Source organism: Myodes glareolus, chromosome 11, assembly GCF_982192425.1.
Source record: "Myodes glareolus chromosome 11, mMyoGla1.1, whole genome shotgun sequence".
In the NCBI taxonomy this organism is placed as follows: Eukaryota; Metazoa; Chordata; class Mammalia; order Rodentia; family Cricetidae; genus Myodes; species Myodes glareolus.
In genome coordinates this window covers 3,227,347-3,246,066 of record NC_142036.1, presented here as the reverse complement: position 1 = coordinate 3,246,066, position 18,720 = coordinate 3,227,347, and the positions used below count along the sequence as shown (strand labels likewise).

Here is an 18,720-nt window from a genome sequence, read left to right as displayed (position 1 = left end):
TCACTTAGGGAAAGGCCAACCAACAGCAAACGACAAAAGCAAGCCGGGTCTAGCTGAATCTGGTCAGGAGTCCCGTAAAGTCAGAAATTGATCTTGCAAATGCAGTCTATCAAAAGGAGAGGGTGAACTGTGAATGATTTACACATGCGTGCTGCACACTCCCTGATTTACACAGGTCGGAAGGAGCCTGGAGAAGCCATTTTGAAGTTTGCCCTGTGAAAAGAACCATATTTTAAGAGTAAAAAATCACCAGGTTTCATTGAATAGGGAAGGAGCTCTCTAAGGGTCCCATTTCCCCATCACCACGGAAGGGATTTATTTGCTTTGTCCTAGTTGGTTGAGGAGTTCTAGTGTAACTCCTTTAGGGCTCACTGTAGGAACCAGCTACTCGGAGGTTTCCAGGGCCTGAAAATCTGCACAGAATTGTGTTTGGTGGTGGTGGTGTGGGGGGAGGGGAGGACGACGACTAAACAATGGAGAAACTCTTTTTAAATGGTTGTGTTAGGGCGGTAACTGAGCTTACACAGGTTGCCATGCAATTTTATACAAGCCCAAAGCCTTTCTGAGCTACTTGTGGAACCTGTTATGCAAGGGCGTTTGAGCAGTTCCGCCCTGAAAAGGCCTGTGCACATTCAAATGTGCTTTGCTGGGCGCTGCGGCGGCTGTGAAAGTACCCCTGCCTTTTCTTCCCTTCTTAGCTCGCTCCCTTTGGAACCGAAATCTGAAGTTTTGTGAGATCACGTGTTTAACCCACTCATGTGGTCCTAAGGTAATGTCACTCAGCTGGTGGACAGGAACATTTGCTTTACTTTTCAAATTTGCAACTTCTTAAAAAATATCCAACATGCAAGGCAAAAAGAAAAGCTTCAGTGCGCTGTGTGGGAAAACGCAAGGGAATGCTGTCCCAGGGAGCCTGCTCTTTGGAACTTCCTTGTGCTCAGGGCTCTGCAGTGGTCTTTCCTCTCTACCTTTGTTGGGGAAGGTATGTATTGGCTCCCAGCCAGTGTGGGCTAGCGCTCCTCTTGTTACTGCAGAGTCTACCAGCACCTAAGGAGCAATGTCCCAGTTAGATAGTTAAGGGTTAGAATCATGATACACAGTGGATTTTTCTGAGGGACCAATCTGTGGGAAGCTCACGAGGGCTGCAGAAGAGTTTGAAAATATAATGAGAGATGCCAATATCTCTTTGGCTTGTAGTTTTGTTTATCTTAGAAACAACACATAGATCAGACCGATTATCTCCAAATAGCATTCTTGCTGTTATGGCTGCCGTCCTCGGAGTGACTGCATGTCTGTGGTAACAAAGGGACCTTGCACTCTTCATTTTCTAGACTCATGATGTTTCGCTGCCCACTAAAGGACTCTGGATAAATTAACATGGGGTGGGGGGATGCTTTAGGCAACCAAGTAACCTACATTCCTTTTCAGGTTTGCTCTCCAAACCAGAAGGGTGAACTATCTTTTCTCCATATGTAAGAGATGGTCAGAAAAAAAAAAAATGTATGTGAAAAAGGAAGTGAACTCCTTTTATTCTTCTATCCTGTTGAGACAATAATTGTGTAAAACATCTGGAGTAAGTTAAAAGGCCCAAAGACAGCCTTTAATTTACACCCTGCAATGGGTTAAGAGTCCAGTCGGTCGCCTCTGTTTCTATCAGTCACTTTCCCTGCAACAATTGAGCTTAGTTATTTTAAATGGTAAAGTATTTAAATTCTCCTTACTGGCCTCACCAACCAACACTGCAGCTTACCAGCTCCCACTGCCCTCCAGCTATTTTTCAGACTGCTTTGCAAAAGCTGGAGGTGAAGTGGGGATTGGGATGAGGTATAGAGGAAAGTTGATAGAGTCCCTAAAGAAGCCAAATCTTCCCCCCACACCATTCCACGTAGATACACAATTAGACTCTCCTCCCCACTGTGCTGTGTCCAATCTTTCATCTTCTTAGCTTAATAAGAATGAACTATTTCTACTTTCTACAGTTTGCTCCATAATTACACATTCCTTCCTTTAAAATATAACTCACTTTTACCCCCCTCAAAACTGAGCCTACATATTTTTTAAGACTTTATTTAAAGGAAAAAAGAATGTTCAAAATTTTAAGAAGGAAGCAGCTAGGAGTCTAAAGGAGGAGAGCAATCATGTTCCTTATACCAGGGTGAGATCTGCTTACGAAAACCACCTGGAACACTCACAGAGTGTCATAGAAATCTTCTTTTTCACAGACTTGTAGTGTATTAACAAGTAGTGTAGTTAATACTACTACTTGCCTGTATTAACTAAAATTTCAAAATTCCGAGGATCATATCTCTGAACCCAAGTTTTTGTTTTGCCTGGATCCTAGAATAGATCCTTAGCTGGAAACATTGAGTTTTACAAGAGCATAGCTTTGGAGCTGGAAGGACGGCTCAGCAGTCAAGAGCACTGATTGCTCTTCCAGAGGATCTGGGTTCAATTCCAAGCACCTACAGGGCAGCTCACAACTGTCTGTAACTCCAGTTCCAGGGGATCTGATACCAATGCACATAAAATAATTTAAATAAATTATTTTAAAAACACACACAAAAACATAGCTTTTGGCACTAGAAGAAACACAATATTGATTAAAGGCCTAAGAACTCTAAATTTTGAAGCCCTTCAGGAATCCTCAGAATAGATTTAATCTTTGCAGAATAGAGTGAAATTTATCACCAACACCCAGAGTTGATTTTAAAATTTCTCTGGCTTTAGGTAGAGGAATTATAAACTGAAGAGGTAGCATTAGTAGAACAGTCTGAGTAATTTCTAATTAAGAATAACCTTCAATAAACTCAGTTCAGTGGTAGGCCATCCATTTTCATATAAATGTATTTGATTGCTATGGAAAGTCTCAGAATTATCTCAAAACAGTCCCTTTTCTCCAGTATCACTGTAATGATCAGGAACTTGAAATGATAATCAAAATCAAGCACCTTGTGCACAGTTTACACAGTGAGTGCTGGTGGGCAGCCTAGACTCTGTGAACAAAAACTGGCACAGAGTCCCACGCGGTTCTCCCAGGCACCTGTACACGGTTAAAACACTGCCTTTCCCATCTATTTCAGAGATCTTTGAGGGTTAGGCTGCAGAGCCAGGCAGGCACAAAAGAAAATTTATTCAAATGGAGCCTAATTTTAATACAAATTTTGATACTTTGTTCATCATGGAATTTCTGAAGAAATTATACTTTTAAAAACGATCTTTGAGCTAAGTGGTGGTGGCATACACCTTTAACCTTGGCACTCCAGAGGCAGAGGCAGAGCAAATGGATCTGCGTGAATTTGAGGCCAGCCTGGTGTACAGAGAGAGTTCGAGACAGTTAGAGCTGTTACACAGAGAAACCCTGTCTCGAAAAAAAAAAAAAAGGCCTTTGCTCTGGGGAAGTAGTTCAGTCGGTAGAGTGCTTATTTAGTATGCAGGGTGCTACATAAATCAGGTTGGTGGCACTCACCCATAATCTCAGCACTTGGGATGGAGACAGGAAGATCAGCAGTTTAATCATCCTCCTATATATCATGAGAGCATGGCCAGCCTGGGCTATGTGAGACTTTATCTCAAAAAAAAAAAAAACAAAACAAAACAAAAAAAACAAAACAAAACAAAACAAAAAAAACCAAAAAGCTATTTTGATTGCTGAGCTTTGTGTTCAGCATCCTAAATTATGGTGTCCCAGACAAGTACCTTCTTGTCTCCTTCTGTCCCTTGTCCTATGCATGTTACTATGTTACTAAAACAATCTGTAGTTTCTCCCTCAAGAGGAGAAGAGATGGAAACCCACGGGAACTCAGTCCCTTGAGAGAGCACTGGGACCAAGCCAGGTCACAGGTTGGAAAGCAACGAATCTTCTGTCCTCTTTTGTTCATCTTTGTAATATTTAAAGTGTGTGTCCATTGAGACTATTTCGCTCTAGGGTGCCTCACCTCAGGCCAACAGACTTCCACTCCAGAGTGCAGGTGACTGCTGGTACACACACATACACACACACACACACACACACACACACACTCACATACACCTATACACACACACATACTCTCACATTCTCATGCACATACATTCACACACTAACACATACACTCACAGACTCATACGCACATACACTCACACACACTCATACACATATACACATGCACTCACACACACTTCTATTTGGAGAGCATTTTAGGAATACAACACTTGTTCATGTATGTTTGGGTTTTGTTTTAAGAAGCTAGACACATGTTTTATAGGTTTCTTCTTTGCCTGGACAGCTTGGAGAGAAAAGCAGTACAAATGCAGATATTACCAAGAAGAAAACTTGTTAACAATAGAAGGCATTTTAACTCAAAGTAGCAAAGGCATTTTTTTAAGGTAGGATATATTTTTCATACATTTCCTCTTTTGCCTTTCTATCAGCATGTAGCAAAAGCAAAATAAAATATTTTTTCTAAACATTTTTGTTAATATCTTTTTAAAATGTAATAAAATCTGAACATTATATTTTATTGAGCTTTTGTGGTGGTGGGTTTTACAGTAATGGGGATTGAACCCTGGGCCTTGTGCCTGTGAGTCAAACACCATCCCGAGCCACACCTCCAGTTCTTACCAAATTCTTTCATTCAAATATAAATTCAATTGCAGTTAGTGGAACAAGCTTCATGAAGATTGTTCCTGTGCTGCGTAGACCGGCATTTAATGTGTGTTTTTCATGTGCCTGAGTTTGTTGCAAATGATAGGGTCTTCATCACAGAGTAACTGTGGTCAGGACTGTTGGAAAGAAACAGAAGACGTGAATAGGGGAGCTTGTCAGGGACCGGACACCCTGAGTCCGCTAGCACATGTCAGGCAGTGGGCGCTGCTTGCCTCTTATCTTCATCCTGCCTAGGCAGAGTGTTTGCCTTAAAAATCACAACGGTTGCATTTGAAAATGACATTTCAGAAAGAGAAAGAGCTGAAGCTACCTGTGAAAAGGGAAAAAGGCGATCACCATGGTGTTCAGTGAGTTTGAAGTGAAGCTTGTCGTCATGGATTTTTGATATTTTGATAGCTCACATTTTGCCAGGTTTTCATTTTACCTTAGCCAATGCCCAGAACAGAAAATACAACGAGTAGGTAAAAAAATAATCTGTGAGCCATAATAAATGGATTTCTGCCAATGACAGGTCATGATACTGGGAAAAAAATCTGTGATGACCCTCTTTCCTCTACACTCATTTATCTCTTCCTAGTGTCCACTGATAGATTCTTGCTATATGATTTATTGCAGAAAAACACCACCTAGAAATGGGCTTTTGATAAAATTGTTCAAGGATTCCTGAACAATAAATCCTAATCTTAACATGCAATGCTGCAGAATGTTTCACCTTTCTTATGCTATAAATTAAATATGCCAAATGTAATGATAAATCCATACATTCAAGCACTATGTACATAGTTTAGGAAATAAAGTTATAGTGCATATGCCTGCTGTTAATAGCAACTCTAAGTCTGGGAATATTGATGGCAGGGTTTGTGCATTTGCCATCCAAATATTTAGCACTCTGTGTGCTTATGAAATTTCATGGTTTTTTATGCCTGTGAAGACTGGTTCTGCAAAGAGCCTGTGTGGGTTAAACATATTCAGTTTCCAATCACTTGAATCAAGGGGTGAGTCCTGAATACAGACAGCTTGCTTTAGGAGACAGTCGAAAATCTGAGTTCATTCAGAGACCTTGGTTTATAATTAATCATCTACCAAAGGGAGTGATGAGAGTCTCAGCCATCTTACTGTGACCCCACTAGTGACACAGGCTGTGTTTAGGCTTCTCATAATTCCAAAGACAGGTATCGGTGCTCCAATTGGTAGAGCTCAGGGAGCCTCTGCTTTTACACTGTTTGCTAGTTCTGTGTGTAAGACTGAAAAGCCAAGATTATGACTGAGCTCTGTAAGCCTGTAAACCAGTGCATACGTGCATCTAGTCCAAGCTCTTACTCCAGATTTTAATCTAGCTCAGAGCTGCACCACCTTGGTACTACCAACATTCAGTGTTGAAGAATGCTTTTGCAGTGTGCAGATCTCTGGCATCAAAGATAAGTGTTAATAGCCTACTCCCTGCATTTCCACTTGAGTTAACTAAAATGTAATTTTTTTTTAGTTATAAACTGATTGACTCATTAGCTCAGGCTTCTTATTAACTCTCATAATTTATATTAACCCATTATTCATGTCTATTTTAGCCATATGCCTTGATACCTTATTCAGAAAAGCAGTCACATCTTGCTTGCTGACTAGGACTTCCTTCTTCCCAGAATTCTCCTGTTCTCATTGACCCCCCCCCCTACTTCCTGCATGGTTGTCCTGCCTATACTGATTGGCCTGGTTACTGGCTAATCAACATTCATTTAAAATATAATTGTCCTACATCACTTCCCCCTCCTTTTTTCAAAAAAAAAACAAGAACTTTGAATCTAATATCCTTTGTTTAGCTTTTCTCCTGACCCTTAGTCATAACAACTTGTAACCAACATTCTAAACAAAGGAAAATTTACATAGTCCATTTTTTTGGGAATGTGGGCATAGTTTTCTAGGCTACTTCCTGTTGGTTGGGGGTGCTGATAATCTTATGGAGACCTAAAGAAAATTTAGAATTATGATCAAGTCCTGACTGGAGTATCCTGTGAGGCTTGATCATCTCAGGCAACATCTTGAATCTGAGTTCAGGATGTAGAACTCAGACATCAGGGCCATTTGCTCCTATTGTAAATTTCTCAGGTGGTCTTCCTTGTTCAAACCAATTTTGAAGTTGAAGTATTTTCAAAATACCTATCTTGGATTAATTCAGCAGTATTTATAAACAAATATCTTTTATCAGCTATTGCTCCTTCCTCAGCATTCAAACAATTCAAAGAGAACATAATAACATACAATACCCAGACTCTCTATGTATTTTTCATCTTTACATGGCTTTATTTTAACCTCTATTTCTTTTATTTTTAATTTTTGGGTTTTTGAGACAGGGTTTCTCTGTGTATGTTTGGCTATCCTGGAATTCACTCTGTAGACCAGGATGTCCCTGAATCCACAGAGATCTGCCTGCTTCTGCCTCCCAAGTGCTGGGATTAAAGGTGTGTGACACTACACCTAATTACTCTCTTTCTTTTATATTTTAAGGACTTTAACCTTTTTCTTTTCTCTCCCAAGCCTACACACTGTAAACCATTTAGAGGTTTTCTTTGTCTTTGAATCTATCTTTACTGTATATCTCTCTTTTTCTGACCACGTGAGTCTTTAATTTGCTGAGCAAAATGGAGAGGATTAAAGCCGTGGCTTTGATGGATGGATCCACCCCATTCCTTAGCTTTCTGAGATTCCAGCCTCATGGCAGAGGTACCAGCTATAGCCATGTTTATTGCCACAACTTTATGGCATTTCAAGGTCTCTGCCAGCAAGCAAGCTGCATCAGTCTGCTCACAAACCACACTCAAATGCTCTGTAGCAGGACTTCCTACCTGAAAGAGTCAAAGTTTGCCCTAGCAGGACGGCCCAGAAAGCTGACATTCTATAATGGAATGGCTTTTTCCTGCTACAACTGAAAACCAAAAAGCATGTGGTCAGTTTTTCATCAACACCATTTAAGTGTTTTGTGGCAGGACCTCCTAAAAGAGCTGCATGGTTTTACAGCTAAAACTGAGTCAGGAAGCCTCTCTTAAATAAGAGTGTTTTATGTGAATGCAGTTGTCCACATGGGCACCATTTATTGTCTGAAGTTTTCTGTCCTGTCTGGTTCCCACAGTCGTTAAGTCCCAAAGAAATCACACAGAGGTCTACATTAGTTATAAACTGATCGACCCATTAGCTCAGTGTTCTTATTAACTCTTATAATTTAGATTAGCCCATTATTCATGTCTATTTTAGCCACATGACTCTGTACCTTATTTGGTGAGGCAGTCACATCTTGCTTCTTCTGTCGCTGGGTCAGGACTCTAACTAAAATTTTTTAAAATGTGTCCTGCAAGGCAGAACCATCCCTACTTGAAGACAGAGTAAGCAGAGTTTGGGAGAATATGTCTGTTACCCCAGCACTGGAGAGGGCAGTGCTGGGGAGGATCTTTAGTTTTAGGCCACTTTAGGCTACAAAACAAAAACCTGCATCAAATCCACTTCAGAAAGACAACATAACAAAACCACAACAATGACACCAGCAAAGCCAAAAGGCAAGCAAGCAGAGGTTGTAGATTATTGGAGGACTCATGCTTAGCATTGCTGAGGCCTTGGGTTCAGTTCCCAGCACTCCCACTAAAAAGTTAATGAATAACCGTGACATTGAAGGAAGCTAAAGTACTTTCATTTTCAGAGAAATTGAAAAGGCAAATAATGAGCTGGAAAACAAAAGATCCTGAGTTTGGGAAACTGACAGCTGAAGTTGTAGAACAACGTCCCTGCTTGTCACTCACAGAACAAAGAGGAAGACCCATGAAATGGTGGCTTGCCTGGCAGGTAAGGAATCTTGCGTTAAATACCACACTTGTGTAGTCATTTACATTGAACCTGGCATAATTATGATATGGATACAGAAATCGTGTGTTTTTGAAAAGGGCATTCACCCTGGAAAGAAACAAATGGAAATGAGAAAGAACATAAGGCAACTTTTTTTTCTCCAACAAATTGAAAGTAGAGAAATTCATTATTTCATGAGGAGTTTCTTTGTGTCCTCGGATATTTATTGAAGGTCAAAGACAGGGCTGCCTAATGGGTTATGATTATGTGAAATGAAGTGAGAAGCAGTGTTGTATAACACGAGTTCTTCCTCCGGTGACAGTGTATTATGTTCACTAAATGCCTTGCGTTGGTCTCCAACAGTATCCATGCCTCAAAGCAGGAAAATAATATGTTATTCCAGAAATACATAGAGATTGGGGGTGTGACTTGCTCAGAGCCAGGGCTCTTGTCTCAGGACCCAGAAAAATTCCCCACTGTGTTTCATCTGACATGAATAACCGCTTACTTAAAAATATCATATTGCTTCTTTCATATCACTTTTTCTTTCTCAGTTCTTGAAAACAGATATATTTTAGTGATAAAAATTTTATGAGGATTTACATCAGATCTCCCATATTTTCTAGCTTAAAATATCTTTTTAATAACAGAGGGGGGTTGAAGCCTTTAAGATGAAAATAATTTGGTGTTATTAATCAATAACACTTTGGAAAGGAACTTGTATTTTATCTGCCACACTGACATCTACATAGACTTTAAAAATAAATAGAAGAGTACTGGGGAGATAGCCCAGTGGATAACGTCAATTGTCAGAACCTACCAAAAAAAATCCTGGTGTGGTAGCTACAAGTTCTGGGAATTCAGAGGCAGCCATCCCTGGGACTTGCTGTCTAGTCAGTCTGGCCTAGGTAGGTAAGCTTAGGGCCAGAGAAAGCAACTCTCTTGAAAACAAGTTGGATAGTTTTCCTGAGGATTAACACTGAAGCCTCCACATGTTCACACAGGCATAGACATCTGCACACATGTGAGACAGCACACACATAAATATGTACATATCCAAATGATGTAGGAGAGTCTTCTATCTATCTGTTGCTTTCATTGGTTAATTAATAAAGAAAACTGCCTGGCCTGATAGATCAGAACATAGGTAGGCAGGGAAGACAGAACTGAATTCTGGGAGGAAGAAAGCAGGGTCAAGAGCTTCTGCCCGCCAGGAAGCTGCCAGGTCAGACATGCTGAATCTTTCCCAGTAAGCCACGACCTTGTGGTGAGATACAGATTATTAAAAATGGGTTGAATCAATATGTGAGAGTTAGCCAGTAAGAGGCTGGAGGTAATGGGCCAGGCAGTGTTTAAAAGAATACAGTTTCAATGTAATTATTTCGGGTGTAAGTTAGCCAGGAGCCCGGCAGGCGGTGGGAAGCAGCCCGCCATTCCTTTAACACCCAAACAAATAAATAAACAGAAACAGAACAAATGTGGACATACTATTTATATAAGAAGAGTTTATTGGCTGGAGACACTTTACAAACATTCTACTTGATTCACACATTGGGAACATAAGGTTTTCTTGAAGGGTGTTTCCTATGTCAACGTATTTAACACTCATAATCCTGTGGCGTATGTTTCCAGTTTCTGTCCCTAGATCTTGGGATTCTTTTCCTGTGATTCCTCCCACTTCCTCACAGCTAGCAGATTGTTCCTCTGTCAGAGGACTGCCCTTTCAGCTGGTGTAGCTGGGAATCGCAGTTTCCTAAAAAATTATGTCTAGTAAGGATGGACCAGTGTGGAAAACTGACATACTCTTGTTACTGCCCTGATTCCCTGTGGTAAGAACGAGGTAAATCTCACTGACTTCACTTCTACCCCACTCCTCTGTAGAGTTGAGCTTAGCTCACTTGGATGATAGTAACTCACACTTCACCTGGTGTGGCTTCCTTCACTTCTGTGCCCCATTCCTGGAGACACTCCTTTCATAAGAAGGTCACCTTGGAGGTTGTGCCTGGATGATGCTGCCTAAAGCAGATGTCTTGTAGACAATCACATTTTTATTTATTCATTCAACAGTGTTTCTTAAGTGTCCCTGGAATTCCAGGCTCTAGGAATATTGTGAAGAGAAATAAAGAAGAATCCCTGCCCTTGGAAGCACATGGTCTAAGGGACACACTTGTTCACTATTCTGACTATTCAATACAGAGCCGACCAAAATCTGTGCTTATCCTATGTTTGTACATATCATATATTAATGCATGCAGATACACAGAATAACATCTAGCATCTAATTTTGGCCTGCAGATGCCTTCACATCCTGCCTTTCTGACTTGCCTCTTAGCATCTTCCTACTCAGTAAGTCTCCATTTTAGCCAGCATTCTATTGCTGTGGAGAGACATCATGACCATGACAACGCTTATAAAAGAAAGCTAGAATTGGGGCCTGCTTTGAGTTTCAGAAGTTTAATTCGTTATCATCATGGTGGGAAGCATGGCAGCATTCAGGCAGTAATAGTGCGAGAGAAGCAGCTAAACATTCTACATCTGAGTCTGTAGTCGACAAGAAGAGAGAAAGCCACTGAGCTTGACTTGGGCTTATGCAACCTCAAAGTCAACCTCTAGTGACAGATGTCATACTCCAACAAGACCCCACTCTTCATTCCTGTCAAGTCACACCACTCCTTAGCAACCAACCATTCAAATAGAAGAGCCTACGAGGAACCCCAGACTCCCTCAGCCATCCTGTCTTGTCTCTACTCCCTCGCTCATGTCAAGTTCTACCAGCAGCTCGCTAACCCACATTCTTTTGAGTTTTTATCTGTCCATGAAAGTCTCTCCCTGCAAATATTTCATTAGCTGATCCTTGTAGTTCGGTGCTCAGCACTTGCTCATTCTCTCCTGATACCTTCCCTGGTCTCCTCACATAGCACTTTTCCATTTTCTTCATAAACACTACCTCTTGTTTCCTTTTTTTTTTTTTGCCTGTGTCTCTTTAAAATGTTTGTCCTATGTGAATAGTACCTTGAGAAGTCATAAATGTCAACTCCATCAAGCATCTAAAATGTACTTGGATCACAGGAGACACTCAAATATTGGTAGAATGCCAAGGAAAATGAGCACATGTTAATGCTCAGATTCAGATGTGGGCACTATGAGAAAGGTAGGACATTGTCATGGAAAACAGTGCAGAGAGATCCAGAAGGTGGCTGGTGGTGATCTCATGAAGAAAGTAACATTATTAGGCTGTCACAAATGCTTTTAGGAACAACAACTACATAGCACCACAGGAGAAGGGGCTGGGAGAAAGGAGCTTGCGGAGCCGGGAAGGGGGAAGACCAGAAACGCTAAAAGTCCTGTCCTGTAGGATAGAGTTAGCAATTCAGTCTGTGCACTGACTGTGGCTTGATACTGGGAAGCACTGGGGCTCACCTTTGTGGTGGGGACTCCGGCTTGACACTGGGAAGCACTGGGGCTCACCTTTGTGGTGGGGACTCCGGCTTGACACTGGGAAGCACTGGGGCTCACCTTTGTGGTGGGGACTCCGGCTTGACACTGGGAAGCACTGGGGCTCACCTTTGTGGTGGGGACTCTGGCTTGACACTAGGAAGCACTGGGGCTCACCTTTATGGTGGGGACTCCAGCTTGACACTGGGAAGCACTGGGGCTCACTTTTATGGTGGGGACTCCGGCTTGACACTGGGAAGCACTGGGGCTCACCTTTATGGTGGGGATTCTGGCTTGACACTGGGAAGCACTGGGGCTCACCTTTATGGTGGGGACTTGGAGGTGCTACTATTGCTCAGTGTCTTGAGAACATGTCACCATATATATGTGAGCCTGGGAAAGATCAAAATTTTAAAAACTGGGTATGATATCTTCCATCTGTAATCCTAGCACTTGGGAGGTAGAGACAAGAAGATCAGAAGTTCTCAGTCACTCTTAGTTATATGGCACCTCTGATGTAGCCTAGGCTATAGCAGATTCTGTCTCAAACAACCCAACAGTTTTTGAAAATTTCAAACTGCAGTTTGGAAGCTGGAGAGAAGGACCAGAGGTTAAGAGTACATACTGCTCTCTCAGGGGGCATGAGTTCCATCCCCAGAATCTAGGTTGGGTGATTCACAGACACCTGCAACTCCAACTCCAGGGAGACTCTAAATCTCTTTGTTCTTTGAACACCTGCAATCATGTGCACACACCCATACCCCTCAGCACACACATATACATATTTAAAAATGATAAATCCTTTTTGAAAAAGTATATGTTCCACTGGATGCTTGTTGATTTTGTACCATTGCAAGTGGAAAAAGCGTAGAAAGACTGGGAGGACCTGCAGTCGCAACAGACATGGGTGCTATTGAATCTTTGACGTTTATGGAAATACCAGACCCTGTGCTGGTCTCAGAGAAAGACAGAAGTTTTTACACATGCCCACAATGTTTGGGTACCTTTCCTTTTCCAAATAGAATCTATGTCTCTTGTTTTTAAATGTGAGCTCTGAGATTCCTTAGCCAGGAGATGAATTAGGCAAAATGAATAAGCCCATTTGAATTTCTGGACTCAGATTTGAAGAAATTGTTAACTTCTCTTAGATGTCTCAAGCCCTAGCCTCTATAGTGTAAGAAAGACTAGTAGAACCCATAGAAAGTCCCAGAATGCCTGCCACCCTACTCCCCCAAGGAGGTATCTGCTCTTTATCACATGCTCCAGGGAGGAGTTCTCCTCACCCGAAAGGTATGTTTGGGAGCAAAGCAGTTCATTTACATTATAGTCAGCCACTAGATCTCAGGGCACTTCGTTATGTAGCAATTCATAAGCAGCAGAACTTTCATGTCATTTCCTGTATAGATTACCATGTCCCTTATTTTCATGGACTATAGAACTACTTCCTTGATGCCTACCAGTCTCCTTGCTTCCTGCTGTATCTTCAAACTGATCACCCAGCTTCCTCGGTTCAGTCTAGAACTAAGCACCCAGTGTAGACCACAGTATATAGCGTAGAGGAGTAATCTAGAACTAAGCGCCCAGTGTAGACCACAGTATAGAGTACAGAGGAGCAATCTAGAACTAAGTGCCCAGTGTAGACCACGGTATATAGTGTAGAGGAGTAATCTAGGACTAAGCGCCCAGTGTAGACCACGGTATATAGTGTAGGAGAAGTATACAGTGCATAGGAGTCTGTGTCATAGTAGTAGCTGCTTTCTAGATTGATATTTGAGTACATCTGGCTTAAAAGAAAATGCTCATAATTCTAGGAATTCTGTCAACACCAAGGAACAGATATTTTTTTCAAAATTATTTTCCTGTTACTAGATTTTAATTAGGAGACTTAGCAATTTTTTACCTTCATTTTCTGAAACTTCAAAGACTGGTTACATGATTACTGCAGAATCATCATATGACTATGAAGTTGGTACTTCATAAATACCAAATTATTATCCTAGTTATAAATTAGCCATTTTCTTTAAGCATGTACTATACATGCTTATTCTATTTTAATACATAAAATTCTATAATTATAAACAGTATCTGATATAAAAATTAGAAAACAAACATCTGAACTTAAGAAAAGACTTTCAGAAAATGTTGAAAATTAAAGAGTCACATATATTTTCTTTTGGGGGGGTCTGGTCTGGTTCTCTGAGAATTAGCAGAAATTGTTTTAAATGGTCAGGACAATTCTTTGATGTTATGCAAATGCTCACTTTTTGAAGAAAGTTCACTGTCTGCTTGTGTATGGAAGAGTCTTTTCATTTTTATAGGCCACAATATTGGGGTAAACTTCAAAGAAAAAGAATGTTTCCCACTAACTTCCCAGCTCTCATTAGGCTGAGGGCATTCAGAACAACGTGAATGTTCTTCACTTGCCATGTGACTGAGCTGGTTCCTGAGAGGAAGCTACAAATCTGCGCCGAGGTAAAGGAAGAAAAGGAGTCTAGTCACCTAACAAGCTTGCTGCTTTTGGATCCTGGTGGCCAAAACTAAATGTGACATTGAAGAAGAGATCAGAAGAGACATTGAATGTCTGTGCATGTCAATTAAGTCAAAACAAACCATTTCCAAGAAAGTGGGGAAGAGTAAAGTGCTGGGGTTTGGGGGCAGTGAGTGGCGAAGGAAGTTCTGTGCTGGCAAGATGGGGAGTTGGTAAGATGGCAAACAAAGGAAGTAGGTTGTTTGGGGGTAGCAAGTCCTTGAGCAGCAAAGCATTTGGCAATAAGTAGTTCTGGCTCAGTGAAAGCATCCAGTCCTGATGTCCTGCAAATAGCCTCATTCTCCATTAAAACACACATCCAGGTAGGGGAAATGCAAATGCCCTGTTTAATGGTTTACCCAAGGTAATAAATATCACAGTAAGTACCAGAGAAAGACTTCGAAACAGTGATTTACACCATTAAAGCTAGTGTTTGTGTGCGTGTGTTTTGTTAATTCTACTGATAAAGAAAATAACAACCACCCAAAGACAGGTATGTTCTGATCACTAGATTTTGTGACTATGTTTACATAGCGAAGGGGACATTGTAGACTTGGGGAGACAAATGTTTCTGTGAGATGTGACTATCATGGATATCTGAGCAGGTTCAAGGTGACACAACCCTTATGAGGAAAGAAAAAGAGTCGGCAGCAGAGTTGGAAAAGATAGTACAAAGGGCATAAGAAACTCAACACTGCTACACTAGCTTTTAAGATAGCAGCCAGAGCCTGAGTCTATAAACACAGACTTCTAGATGTGAGGGAGGCCAGGATGGATTCTACATTTGATACTCTGGATGCAGTAGGGCCATGGTGGCCCTTTGCATTCTGGATTCTAAAACTTTAACATCGTAAATGTGTCTTATTTTAAGCTGGGGCTCTTTATAGTTTTTTTTTTGTTGCTGTTTTTGTTTTATTTTTTCATTTATTGCTTAAAAATTTTTAAATGACCATGAAATTTCCATAAAATAGGTATATATAAATAAAACTAAATGCTCCTCGAATGAAGAATGGATAAAGAAGATGTGGTACATTTACACAATGGAGTACTACACTGTGGAAAAAAATAGTGACATCTTGAAATTTGCAGGCCAAAGGATGTATCTAGAAAACATCATATTGACTGAAGTAACTCAGACCCAGAAAGAGAAATATAATATGTACTCACTCATAAGTAGCTTTTAGACATAAAAGAAAAAACTGCCTACAATTCACAAAGAGAACCTAGACAACAGAGGACCCTAAGAGAGAAATACATGGATCTAATCTACTTGGGAAGTAGAAAAAGACAAGATCTCCTGAGTAAATTGGGAGCATGGGGTGCATGGGAGAGGGCAGAAGAGGAGCAGGAGGTAAGGAGGGGAATAGAGAAAAATATATAGCTTAATAAAAACAATAAAAAATTAAAATAAATAAATAAAAACTTTTACCATAATAATGAACATAATTTATAATAATTCTTTGGTAATTTTCAAATTTATTACAGACAAAAGTAAATCTACATGCTAATGACATGGTTATGTTTGTTTATTTTTACATAAAAATTTAAATCTTGATAGAATATTGACTTCTGTAGGACATATAGAATTTTAAATGTTTATTCATAGTTGGTCAATATTTTGATTTTATGATCTAATTGTCAATACTGAGAATGTTGTTTTGCATGAATAATTAAGACAAAACGGCAGACTATGTTTAAGTTTATTTCAGAGTCCAAACCAAATGGAATAATTTTTAAAAGCTAAGCTCAAGTTAGTGACTCAAAACTTGCAATTTCTAAAATAAAAACTTGAACACAACATTATCCCAAGATAAACTAATATAATATATGATAAGGTGTGACAGGGACCATACGAAAAGGCTTTGTTTCTACACTTAAATCACTGTGTTTCAGAGCAGAAAACCTGTAGCATATTAAAGTTCTTCTGTTCTTAACACAGCATAGTACTGAATCTCAGCAGAGGTGTTTTAGGCATTGTTCCTGTGTGTTGTATGCCACGAAGACATGCACCGTGGGAACACTTGTGTTGTATGGCCACAGCCAGCTGCAGTGAAATTGTGTGCTTCAACACGAATGATCTGAAAATTAATACCTGGAATCATTACATGTAGTGATATTTTGTTTATGTTTTAACAAAGCTTGCCCGAAGATCAGAGTGCAGAGCTAAGCCACTAGAAGCCAGGGAGTAGTGGCGCCTTTTTTCTCAGGACTCGGGGTACAGGTACAGAGGCAGAGGGATCTCAGTGAGTTCAAGATCACCCTGCGCTACATGAGATTGAATCTGTCTAAAAGAGAAACAGAGTTCATACAAAGGTGATCCCAGCAATTGAAATCCCATGCCATTAATCCCAGAGCTATGGAGGCGGAGCCAGGAGTGTCTGGGCAGAGAGACGAATACAAGGTGGAAGGAGACTGGAGCTCAGGTCAACTGAGGTTTGGTGGAGGCAGATGCAGTCTGGGGGGGCAGGATCGCCCTTATGTCTGAGCACTGGCAGAGGTAAAAGGTCTGTCTCGTGGCTGGCTGCTCTGCTTCTCTGATCCTTCAGTTTTCACACCTAATATCGGACTCCAGGTTTTATTTATTAATACCAATTAGAATTCATACTACAATTACATGAATTCAAATTAGTTTTTGGTCATTGCACGTTCAGAACGTTTTTAGTCGCACCAGATTCCCAGCACCCCCCATATTCAGCGACAGGACTTCATGTCCTATTGTATCCCCCAGTCTTAGAAGCTGGGCTGAAAGAGCTCAGCGGTGGCTCGATACAACAGCACTCGAGACCACTCCCGCAGAGGCACAGTGCAGCTGCAAGGGTTTCTCTGAGTAGCCTTGACTGCACTGGAACCTGCTCTGTACACCACACTGGTCTCAAACTCACGGAGATCCACCTGCCTCTACCTCCTGGGGGCTGGGATTAAAGGTGTGTGCCACTACCACCCAGCTCCAGATTCAATTAACTAGACTTCAGAAATAGGTTTATAAAAGTTTCACTTGCTAAAGGCCACTAGAAGCTGTAAATCCAAACAAGAGGCAAGCATCAGCACACACCTGCAAACCCAGCACTTGGAAGGCCATGAACTGGACAGCTGTGAGTGTGGGACCAGCCTGTGCCACACAGAAAGACTTCATCTCAGGGGACCTATTGCTGCAGGTGATAGTTGCGGTCCTGTGGGCTGAGGGGACCTATTGCGTAGGGTATTAGTTGCTTTCATGTCACTGTGACAAAAACAGACCCCCAACATAAATCTTTTCAAAGGAAGAAATGTTCATTTTAGATCATGATTTCAGAGATTCTAGTCCATTGTGGCAGAGAAGATGTGTTGGATAGTCTGGTATATCATAGCTTTATCAACAGGTTAGACCATCGATTACATCAGAGAGAGCTCTTGTGGTCTAACTATCTCTGCAAACACCCTCACAAACACAATCAAAGCTGTTCTTTATCAGATTCCTTGGCATTTCTGAATCCAAAGACAACTCAAATTCACCCTCATGTCAGTGAAGCTGAGTGTGTAGAACAAACAGAGCATAGTCCCACAGGAAAGTGGTCCAGAAGTGGGTGAATGAGAAAGGCTTGTGGTCTTATGCCAACTGCATCATGAAACCCAGGTTTCAGTCTTTTAATTGTGTTTACCACTCTATGGCCATATGAGCCAGGAAGTCAAACATAGCTCCGCAAAACATTGGATCCTATAGGAAAGGAGAGAGAAAGGCAAAGTGGCAAGCCCAGGCAAACACCATCGTGAAAAGTTTCTCCAAGGTTACAAGCCATGGAGTGCAGGGATGTGTAGGAATGCACAGGATAGGACAGAACACTGGAAATAAATTAATATTTTTTTCCTTAAAAGAAAAAAAAAGATGAACTAAGTTCCTAGGGAATAGTTTAGGAGCACCCCCATCCTTTTCTATACCTCCAGTTAGATTATTTTTCCACTCATCTTGTGCTGGGATTTTAGTCTCTTGTATCTGCATGTTTATCATTGGTCTTAATTCGCAGCTGTGTGAATGAGGTTGTTTCACTTTTTCACACACTTTGTAGATGCTGAGGAACAGAATATTTACTAGGCGATTTATGCAGAGCATTACAGTGAGTACCTGAGCTTGACTCAAACTCAGCCATGCTCCACAATACACATTTACTACAGACGCAGGAAGTGTGGCCTATCTGTATCGGGAGTGGGGACGCCTCTGGCACTGTGCCTTTGAGTTGTAACTGATGCTGGTTCTGGAGACGCTAATACCGTGATACACTACTATGGGTGCAGCAAATGCACTCACACCAGC

At 41.1% G+C, this 18,720-nt stretch overlaps 1 long non-coding RNA gene across 2 annotated transcripts in view; it reads left to right on the top strand.

Moving 5' to 3' along the window:
- The first annotated feature begins 630 nt into the window (after nucleotides 1-630).
- The window catches only part of LOC146892532 (uncharacterized), a 32,195-nt gene continuing 14,105 nt past the window's right edge, over nucleotides 631-18,720 (top strand). For both annotated transcript variants that reach the window (XR_015004629.2, XR_015004628.2), the window contains exons 1-2: nucleotides 631-769; nucleotides 8,328-8,470. This is a non-coding gene — a long non-coding RNA (uncharacterized LOC146892532). The remainder of the gene's footprint in view (nucleotides 770-8,327; nucleotides 8,471-18,720) is intronic.